Here is an 8826-nt window from a genome sequence, read left to right on the forward strand (position 1 = left end):
CAGCTTCCCTCGGGAGAACACTGAGGAAGATGCGGAGCATATAATTGGCTAACGGGGTGTTAAAGTGCGACTTACTTGGGTCGATGGCTAAATTGGTTAACATGGTTGTGAAATGGGGTGTTAAATTGCGACTTACTAGGGTCGCTGGCTAAATTGGTTAACGTGGTTGTAGGAGGGGTGTTAAATGAGTGAACACGTACGACACGTATGCGAAAGGGCGGTGTTTATTTATTTCGACGAACTTTGAGCACGATGGCTTTTAGATGCCACTTTGGCCGGCGCTGGTCGAAGGGACGTCGATCATTGCGACCTCGGACGTCGACGCGCCGTACAAACCAACCGACGAGCGGCAACTGAGCGATCGAGCACCGACCTTGAGTATATATACAGCGCGACGGCGCATGCACTGTCAGCTGTCGAATGTTCGAGAAGGGGGAGAAGCGCAACGGCGCATGCGCGCGCGTCAGCTGCCGATGTTCTCGAAGCGCGATGGCGCATGCGCGCGCGTCAGCTGCCGATGTTCTCGAAGCGTGACGGCGCATGCGCGCTACATTATACAGCTAGCGAATGTTCGTGAAGAGGAGAAGCGCACGCGGTGTGTAGAGGAGGAAGGGTGCACAGATGGTGGAGGAGTGAAGCGCGCGCGGTGTGTAGAGGAGTAAGGGATGCACAGATGGTGAAAGAAGGAGGAGGAAGCTTGCGGACGGCGCCGCACTACAAGCCTCGAGTATTAGATGCTCCGCATCTAAAAGAGGGAGACGCAGTGTTGTCCGGGTAACGCACCGGCAAGAAATGCAGTGTGACGCATTTCGCGCAGGTTGCCGTCGGGCTGCACGGACAGACGCTAGTCCAAGCGTCGCACCTTGCGTCAGACTAGAGTGCTTGCTTTTTGCTAACTTAGCGTCGCTGTGCACAGCGTGCGCGCATCAACGCTACATTGGAGTATATGGGGCCTTTCATCATGCGCTCGCGGCGGTTTTGCTAGTTCCACATGTACATAATTATGTGTTACGTGACGTCAATGGACGACGAAATATAAGACTGATGCGAACATGATAATCCTGCCACGCGTGTCATGTAAGAACATGACTACCTACCGCGCTCATAGCGTGCTCGCAGGCATTTCGCTAGCACCACATATACTAAATTTAGTATTACGTGTCGTAAATAGATTACGAAGGTAAACAACACATCTAAACATGGTAATCATGACACGGAAGTCATGTACGGCATCATTTACCTATACACCTCGTAACATTGTGGTGATTTTAAAGTGACATATCAACCTTTCTCGTTCGTGCTTCGCATATCATCGATTCCCACTGCACGTGGGATCTGCCAATTTCTTTACCAGCGTTGTTTGGAGGCCGACTGCCTGCATGGAGTTTCACACAGTAATACCTAGAGAGGAATCTGGCGCTGCGATCGTGTACCTCCACGGGAATTCTGGGAAGTAAAGGCTTCGTTTTGGATAGGGTTAGCTATCGAACTGTCTGTGGACTTTTTTCTACAGTTTCAGTTTCGTTCTAGCGCAGCCCGTGTAGTGGAGTGCGGGGAGAAAAGCTGAAACATTGCCTTTGTTGTTCGAAGAAACTGATGACCACTAGATCTCCTAATGTTCTAGGACGTTCGAACTTTATGAGTTCTATATGACAGTTTGAACGAAGCGTTGTCCACTCGCCGCTGGGCATAGATGTAGCGCCTCATGCCAGTGCAAAATGTTGCTTCGAGTTAATGTTTTTCACGAGCACTTCTTGCCTAAACTCGTTTTAAATCTCCTGCAAAGCGATGATGAAGCTCAGTAGACGCACTGTCACGCTCCGCTGACTGGACTTCACAGCAGAACCAGAGTTGCGTGAGAGGCAGACCCATGAGACCGCTGGGTCAGACGCACCTTGGGTCGCAGGGGGCAAAACGATATGTGTTTCTTACTTAATAGTGTAATAATTGTTGTTTCCATAAATATAGAATACATATTTTTTGAGAGAAAAAGAAGTATGTTTGTTTTCAATTGTTGTAAAAAGTAAATCATTAAATTTTGATGCTAAATCTGGAACGCAATGGCAAGCGATGCATACTCTGGAGAATAAGTTTGGCCAGGTCTCACTTTTGCCGCCTGGCCACAAAAAAGTTTTGCAATAAAAATGACGTACGAAAATTTGAAGGAAATTTCAATTAAATACAACTTCATATCGCTTTGTTTTATACTCGGAAAGAACTTCGATATCCTAAAGAACGTGATTCATCCGAAGAGGATCCGAAGCCTGTACTTCCCATATTTCCCACGGATAAAGTGCCTAGAAAAGTATACTCTAGGCATGATACCATGGGGGTACAAGTGCCGCTGAACGAGCCCGCGTAGACACTAGCGCCCGATTCCCCTCTAGGCATTATTGTATGGCAGTCTATGAGTGTCCTGTTTATGCGGAATGGATTGTAAACGCTGGCTTAGACGCGGTAGAATATGCGAGCACAACGAGTGCGTAAACACGCGTAGGAGTGTTCCACGGCGGTCCTCTGCTCGATGCGCTGACCGCGGTGACACGTACGCATGCGAAACGCCGGCACATTCGCCCCGCATCTCATGCACTTGACGGGAAAAAATTAAAACCGAAAGGCGCGCACATTTCCTTATTGCGTCTCATTATTATCTAGAGTTTTATTAGTCTCTTCAAGCAAGAAATTACATAAACTAGGCACGTCATGTTAAATATTTTTCACCATGTCACATGCCACCTTTGGCCCCGTCAGAGCACAGTTGTCTACGTAGAGGACCAACGTCACTGCAATGCTGCGTAAGTAGGGCCATTCATACGCGCGCGTCGTGCTCTTATTCTCTGGGCGCGCGCTCGCTATAGGAAGGGGGAGCAGCGTTCATCTTGAAATTTGACCCGTTTCCGCGGCGCGTAGCTTCGCAAATTGTGGTAGACGTGATCGCAAACACCTCATCTACGCATTGTGCTCTTCAGCTCAAAGTTGCCAAACCTGGTGAGGGGACTTATGAACAACTAAACAGCTATTAGTTCGCGCTCGTGTGTGTCCTACCAGTGCCTACCGTGTGTCTGTTTTTCGTTTGTACCCCAGTGCGCCTCGAATGTCAACCATGAAGGACATGTGGCGTCGTAGCTACTCTATGAACTGATTGCGTGTCACCCAGGTGAAGAACGTGGGTGCTAGACACAACTTGAATGTTGTTCTTACGGCTGCAAATAAGCTAGCTAAAATTTGTGCAATAATATATGAGCTAAGTATTGTTTGGCAAATCACCAACTAAATCATTGATGCCCGTTGCAAGTGTGGTATATGTGGTTCCTTTTAGATGCGACCATTGTATACACTGAACAGGCGGGCCGCAGTGTTAACTAGAGATTATTGGAACACAATAGATATTCACCCTGAGGCACACTTTGTAATTTGCCTTTATGTTGGTGCACCACAAAATTCTATGAATGCGTAGTTTAGTACGTTCGCAGGAATGATAACACGCGACTAATGCTTGACGTAAGTGATAACAGTGATTCCGCATGCCGAAGCGAATCTTCGATAAGCTTGTGCAAAGAAGAAATAATGTGCTTCAACCTTTCATGTAGACTCTCACGCGTGTTGGATTGATAGATTCGTATTTGAGCTTACGCAGACACGTTTTTGGGCTTTTTTTGCAGTTGTGCGCGTGTTTTGGTGATAGGCGGCGTTTATAACGTCTTTCATTTCTTCCCACTATTTTGTCTTTCAGACTGGAAAGGGCAACTCACATGCAGTAAATCACGTTGTGTGCTCTTTGTGTTCGCTGTTTCGCATTTTGGTGCTGTTTCGCCATAACGTTTGTAAAGCAACTCGTTCCTTGTGGTAATAATGAGACAGATTGGCCTACTTGGCAAATAATTTGTCCCTGGTTTACCTTGTGGCAAGTTATTAGTATGTCAGCAATGCAGTGTCACTCGCTTGGTAATGGGCTGAGTAAGCGTGGGAAGGAAGTGGGCACCCTACTGTGGATGGTTGATAACGTTGTTTGTGTTGTTTTCAGTGCTCATAGTACAATAAAACAAGAGAGAGCACAAATGTAAGGTCACTGTTTGCAGCGACCGTGTCTTCTTACATCAAGGTTTTGTCGAGTTTGTTCAGGTCGGACACCAAGGAAGCCTTAAGTCGTCGCAAGCCTGACTTACGCAATGATCACCTATTCTTGCATAAAATTTTCAGCCAAGAGATAAAACACGAACAGGCGCTAACTACCAAATGAATTTGTTATCCAAGCGAATCACATATATGTAAGTATGACAAACAAAAACACTGGTGTAACAGGTGCGCAGTACGACAGAACGAATCTGCTAGTCCCTCCCCAAAATGTAGTTCGCTTTCCAAAAAGGTAATTTACTTTACTGCCAATAAAATAGACGTCATAGTGACCCAGTCGACGCCTTCACGTTGCATTTGGACTGCCTCCACAGTTTCTCACGTGCGCTTGTCATAGTCATAGAAAACAATAGCGCAGTGTTAGTGTACCTGCTTGCAGCCACACTCGTCAAATGAATGACCGAACTTTTATCGTTGCCCCTTTCCACCCTGTTCGCGGTGCACGTGGTGTACACACCAAGCTGTTCACCAAAAGTAGGGACGTCCCTACGAGAGTGGCAACATGTACAACACATCCTTCCTGGAGTTATCATACTTGTGATGGTTTTACTTCGTATTCTTCATTTCTTGGTGTGAAGAGTATTTTAGGGCAGACATGAACAGGAGGGTGGAACCTAAGTGAGCATGACGTCAGTTTTGCTGACAGAAAAAAATGGCCTTCTTGGCACTACATCTGGAGAAAGGATCATGTGGTACGCACTGTCCTACTACACACTTGTGACATAGGTTGTCATATATACCAAGATAGTTTGTCATGTATACCAAGATAAGCCCCGTTTAAATAATAAATTCACTTGGAAGTGTGCGCCCGCTCCTGCTTCGTCTGTTTTGTAAAACAATTTGCTCTAGAAGTGGATTCTCGTGGAATACCAACTAGCGTGAACCCACACTCTATTGATTTATTTACGCAACCGTGGCTAAGACGCAAACATTACTTCATAAAGCTAACAGCTTACGAAGGCTAGTGCCGTATTTTGTTTTTTCCTATCGCATTTCTTTCTTCATTCTTGCAGCGAAACTATGATTTTCTTGGGCGCTTCGAGATACTTCAATGAGAACACGAGCGCTGCTTACCAGGTGACTCTACAATAACATTGGTGGGGTAGTAGTGCCTCCACGGATCGCCCAATCGTGTCCTCTCACCGCCCGAAACGTGAACCGTGACGACGTACCTCCCTTTCCCAGTGAACTGGACAAAGTAGCCGCTGTAAGTTCCTTCATTTTCCCGGATGTCGGGGTCTGTAAAATATTTGGTGATAACATTGACGATTGATCCATTTACGAAAGCACAGAGTTTCAGTAGAGAGATACGATGTGGTGGTAGTTTAATCTGCTCATAGAGTTCAGTAACACCTAGGGGATAACTGTGCCACACTCGAAGAAGGGATACACACACACAGGTACAGACTTGCAACTGAGTTTTATTTCACAGTCTACCTTTAGATACGTTTCGCAGAAACCGTAACCGCACATGCGCTTATGAGATAGTACCACCACAAAAATCTTCGCAGTCATAAAGCATCACTGCAATCACGCTCATCGATAAATCTCATCTCTCAGTTAAGCAAAAACACTGATGACTTAGTGATACATTCACTTTCCTTCTTCCTATGTAGTAAGTTTCATAAATTTCCCATGATCTATTACCGCCTCAGCCACTGAATATCTTAACATCTTTCAGTTCCGGTTCACATTTTCAGTCCAAGCAGAGTCATGTAAAATAGGCCGGCTGTTGTGTGAACGTGCGCACGCGTAAACATAAATTGTCACTAAAGAAAATACAAGCAGGTACCTAACATCCACAGCTAGGAGTACAAGGGCGAACAGAAACTGAAAGATGTTAATGTATTGAGCCACTACCACGACAATAGAACAAGGGAAATTTGGGAAACGTACTACATAGGAAGAAGGGAAGTGAATGCTTCAGTGAGTCATCAGTGTAATCATGCATACCTTAGAAATGAGATTTAGAGATGAGTGTGGCTAAAGTGACACCTTATGATGTCGAAGATTTTTGTGGTGGTACCTTACTGATAAGCGCATGTGTGGTGATGGTTTCTGCAAAACGTACTTATAGGTGGACTGTTTGAAATAAATATTAGTTGCAAGTCTGCTCCTATGTGTCTCGTTTGTACGTGTGTATCGCAGTTATCCCCTTTATGGTTATATGCACAACTCAGCTACCAACAAGTTCTTCTAAACATCATTAACATTATGTGTATTCAATGATAGATAAAAAACATTTAGCACACTCACCTAATTGTTATGTGTGCATTCGTCTTGAAATGACGTATCCTCATGAGAGGGATAGCCACTCTGGCTTATGTAATGTACTCTGTTTATCCTTAACCTAATTGCTACATGTGCATTCATCTTTAAATGACATATCCTCGTGACATGGGTAGTCACTCTGGCTTATATAATGTAATCTCTTTATCTTTCACCTAATTGCTACGTGTACATTCGTCCTTAAACGACATATCGTCGTGACATGGATAGTCACTCTGGCTTATATAATGTGGTCTCTTTATTCTTAACCTAATTGCTACGTGTGCACCCGTATTTCAAGGACATATCCTCGTGAGATGTATAGTCACTCTGGCTTTTATAATGTACTCTCTTTATGCTTAACCCAATTTCTACGTGTGCATTCGTCTTTGAATGACCTATCATCATGACATGGATAGTCGCTCTGGCTTATATAATGTAATCTCTTTATCTTTAACCTAAATGCTACGTGTGCTTTCGTCTCTAAATGGCATATCGTTACGACATGGATAGTCACTCTGGCTTATATAATGTAATCTCTTTATCTTTAACCTAACTGCTACGTGTGCATTCGCCCTTAAAGGACATATCCTCGTGAGATGTATAGTCACTCTGGCTTATAATGTACTCTCTTTATGCTTAACCCAATTTCTACGTTTGCATTCCTCTTTAAATGACATATCGTCATGACATGGATAATCACTGTGGCTTATATAATGTAAATCCTTTATCTTTAACCTAGTTGCTACGTGTGCATTCATCTTTAAATTACGTTCCCCCTGAGATGGATCGTCACTCTCGTTCATACAATGTAATCTCTTTATCATTAATCTTTTGTTAACTTGCACACTGCCCGCCACGCCACATTAGTGGCTACAGTACTCGGGTCCTGACCTCAAGGTTGCGGGTTTGAAGCGGCAGTCGCAGTGACATTTCAGTTGAGACAAAACTGCTGAGGCCAGCGCACTGTGCAATGTTAGTGCATGTTAAAGAACACCAAATGGTGAAAATTTTTCATGCCCTTCACTGCGGCATCTCTCCTAATGAGATCATGGCGTAGGGAAGTGAAACTCTAGGTATTATTCACTTGCTCAGTAGCTTCATGGTTCTTTCAGTCAACTACGAGAACAACAAAAATATTTTTAGCAAGACCATTTATGGTTGAGAAATAAATTGACTACTTGAATCCCTGTCACTTCCGCTTCTGTGTTTCTCATGTACTGGTTTGGGTATGACCTCTTAAATGTGCTGTGTAGTCGTCAATTTAGCTCCACATTTTCTTCGTGTACTTGTTTAAATAAATTTTAATATTATTACGGTAAAATGAGTGTTTCTGCTTAGAAAGCTTCTTCGTTTCCGTCATGAGCATTTACGCGTACTCAAGCATGTGAGCCCGGAGGGAAAATTAGAGCAATGTCGCTGAGTCTGAATATGGGCCCTCTTGCTAGTATATCATTCAACTTAGTGGGCGTTCTGTTAAAGATACACCAGTGATAATATTTGAAAATATTTACTCATCTCTGTAATATCTTCAACACGTGTTTTCTTGGGTTTAGAGCTGCTATATACGAAACTATCTGTCTGCGTACATTTAGTTCTTTTCAAAATGAATTTTTAAAACAGGCAATTATTACCGAAAACAAGACTTTTATTAAATGCCACCCCTTGTATGTGGCGTTTGGGTCACACTTCGCTTCGCGCGTTAGCGGGTTATGAGGAAATGGCTCTGAAGCAGTAGTTAAACTGTTGCTGTAAATTTTGAAAGTCTAGGACAGCTTAGCCCAGCGTTAGATAATATCACCATTCACTTGTTTTCTAGGGCTACATTTTTGAGTACCACAATGGCACACGTCTTCTTGGAAATGGAGTGAAAGTAACTTCCTCTGCTTAGAAATGCAGATCAAGTAATTTTGATGCTTTACAAACAAACGCAACCTATATATATACATGACCGCAGGATAAAAAATCCAGCGGCCGTGACACACGCCTTACAATGCATTTAGTATCGCGGTAATAATGCATTGTACAAGTGTACATTTCCCTCTCGCGTCACAACATGTCATTGTCATACTTACTGCATCGCTTAAAGCTGACCACTTACTACAAGAACGCCTATTCTTTCAAGGGAACGTAGTGGGTGCATCACTGGTGCGCAAATATTTCTCGCGAAAAAATGGTCTTGGTGTAAAGCAGGCGACCTGTTACGAAACGACTGGCTCCCAAACCGTAAGGAGAAATCGCGATTTTATTTTGCAGTCAATGCGAACTATCTGTCTTTCCGTCCCTAGCGAGCTCTGTCCATTCAGCTTTCGCTTCTTCCCTCCGAGTTTCGCACGTTCAAGTTGCCCCGTTCCGGTTCACTTTTCAAGATCATCCGGGGTGGGCCGAAGTGAATCGGAGGCTTCGAGCAAGCAAATGTTTGGC

The 8826-nt window shown here is 44.2% G+C and overlaps 1 protein-coding gene across 1 annotated transcript in view; it reads right to left on the minus strand.

Moving 5' to 3' along the window:
• The window catches only part of LOC142771526 (uncharacterized), a 38234-nt gene extending 32614 nt beyond the window's left edge, over positions 1–5620 (minus strand). Inside the window, exon 1 of the mRNA XM_075873112.1 lies at positions 5209–5620. The gene's annotated coding sequence lies outside the window, so the exon portion shown is untranslated. The remainder of the gene's footprint in view (positions 1–5208) is intronic.
• Between the last annotated feature and the right edge of the window lie 3206 nt (positions 5621–8826).

Source organism: Rhipicephalus microplus, chromosome 9, assembly GCF_043290135.1.
Source record: "Rhipicephalus microplus isolate Deutch F79 chromosome 9, USDA_Rmic, whole genome shotgun sequence".
Taxonomy (NCBI): Eukaryota; Metazoa; Arthropoda; class Arachnida; order Ixodida; family Ixodidae; genus Rhipicephalus; species Rhipicephalus microplus.